Source organism: Hippopotamus amphibius, chromosome X (genome assembly GCF_030028045.1).
Source record: "Hippopotamus amphibius kiboko isolate mHipAmp2 chromosome X, mHipAmp2.hap2, whole genome shotgun sequence".
NCBI classification, from domain to species: domain Eukaryota; kingdom Metazoa; phylum Chordata; class Mammalia; order Artiodactyla; family Hippopotamidae; genus Hippopotamus; species Hippopotamus amphibius.
In genome coordinates, this window is record NC_080203.1 from 126,025,216 (window position 1) to 126,027,558 (window position 2,343).

General features: G+C 47.4%; 1 pseudogene; it reads right to left on the reverse strand.

The window, feature by feature from the left end:
* Positions 1-863: 863 nt before the first annotated feature.
* Positions 864-1,810, reverse strand: LOC130842400 (DNA repair protein RAD51 homolog 4-like; annotated as a pseudogene).
* Positions 1,811-2,343: the final 533 nt, after the last annotated feature.

Consider the following 2,343-nt stretch of genomic DNA (forward strand, 5'->3'; position numbering starts at 1 on the left):
TGAGGTGCCTCAGGGGCCCTCTGAAGCATCCCAAAGTTAGCTGAAGTCAAAAGAACTTTAGTTAGAATTTCATATGAAGTTTGTAAAAAAAATATCAAAAAGTTTTAAAAACATTTGGTCAGACAGAATCATATGTCACTGTGAATACTTACAAAAAAATACAAATCACTTAAAGGCAAGGAAGTTCACACAATCTGTTATCAAATGCAGCATTCTAAGTAAACTTGTTCTCTTAACAGAGAGGAAACAAATCTAGTCTTGTACCAGTTTACTTTTTTTTTTTTAACTTCCTTTGTATGTTTTTAAGAGCAGGACCTAGGTAAAGAAGAGTTTTGCATTTGCAAGATTATTTCCACCCAGTAACTCAAAGACAGAGCTAAGGGAAAGGGAGCCCCATCTTACAGATGGAAAAACAGAGGCCAAAAAAAAAAAAAAATGAAGAAGGGAAGCAAAGGCAAGCTAGAGGCCTCAGGTTCAGTCACTGTGTTAGGATGGTGATGTGCAGGGTTATCCGTCCAGTCACTAGTGTGCCTCTTTAGAGATGCTCAAGCCAGAGTGAACTTGGCTCCTGCTGGAAACATATGTGGTAGAAACAAGGGAAGAAAACCTGGTACCAACATGAATTTCTGGATCCTTCCACAATAGCATCCTCTCTTGCCATAGCACTGTATTTATGGAAAGTGGACCTGAGGACTGAGATGGCTGCCCAGCCTGAGAGCTTCTCTGTAGCCCCAAGCTGCTGGCAGTGAATAGAAGACATTACTGCACAGGACAGTTGGGGGCCTTGATACCTCTCTCTTTCTCAATCAACATCACAGTCATATGTGATCTCCCTGTAACACTGGGCTCTGCTTTGGGGCCCCCTAGGTCCCAGTGTCCACCATCTCCTGGAAACCTGTTTGCAGACAAGGAGATTTGGTCAGACATGCCAGGCACCAGCTGCCTGATGCTCCTGAACCTTGGCCGATGTCCAGGAGAAGCCAGGTGCTGGGCACAAAGCTCCAGGAGCATCCAAGGGCAGGTTTGAGCTTCCTGCTGTCCCTGTATTGGGTCCTGTGGTTGGTCACCACCACTATCACACTGAGGTCCCAGGCCATGGTCTTCAGCTCTTGGGCCAGCCACATCATCAAGGCCAAGCCTTCCTCTGCTGACCTCCCAGAAGTGGGATGACCATTGCTGTGACCAAGTCCACAACCACCACCTTCAAAGTCCCTGAGGAACTGCTCACCTGCTGGGCCCTAGTGCCTCTCAGGTCCTATAGCACATCCAACATCTGGAAGACGTCAAATGTACTCACTCACCACCTACCTGGATCCTCTGGAGAGCTCCTGCCTGCTCCTCCTCATCCGGGGTTCTGGCCTGAAGTAGCTGGAGGATGTGAGAGGCTGTAAGGCCTCCATTGGAATCGATGTATAGGACATTCTGCTGCAGGCCGTGCACCACATTTGCAGCCACACAAAGACATACCTGGGTTTTGCTGCTACCTGGTCCTCCTACAATTTCAGTCACTTCTCCAGTATAGAGACCAGCATCAAGCAGTTTGTCCAGGCTTCCAATGTTGGTGGACAGGTTGAGAGTGGAGGTCTTCAGTTCCTCATACAGATCAGCACCATTGAAGGGGGAAGCTGAGAACTGAGCCAGCATCACCCACCTCAGGGCAACCAGGGCGTTATAAGACAAGCCATATTTCTGGGCTACCTCTTCCAGGTCTGCAGATCAGGTTCATCACTGTCTTGATCCCACAGCTCTGCAGAAGCTGGACCATGTCCTGGGTAAGGCCTGGGCACAGTATGGCCAGAAGCATGCCCATGTTCCCTGAGGGCCCAGGGCTGCTCATCCCAGGTGCATGTGGGGGGCTCTCTCCAGACACCCCCTGCCCTGTGCCCCTTTCTGGACCTGGCACGGGAGGTGGGAGGCAGTGATGTTGTGGGGGGTACAGACCCCATGCGAGCTCCTCAGTCTACTTTTTTTTTCCCATGCCACAAGGCTTGTGGGATCTTAGTTCCCCAACCAGGGATTGAACCTGGGCTCTGGCAGTGAAGGCTTGTAACCACTGGGCGACCAGAGAATTCCCAACTTTTAATAAAAAAATCCACTTACTCAATTAAGTTTAATCTGATCTCAGCCTGACCATGCATAAAACCCCTTTTTGACTTAAAACATAGATCCCACTTTCCTACTGTATAGTGAAATGTTTCCTTTATTATTTTTAGTAGCTTTAATTACATATCTAAATTAGAATCCTCAACTCTTAAAAACCTTAACTTCCAGTGAAAACCAAGAGGCAAGTAATTGTTACCAAAATTTGGAGAGACTATCTCAGATAATTTTCAGAACATAATT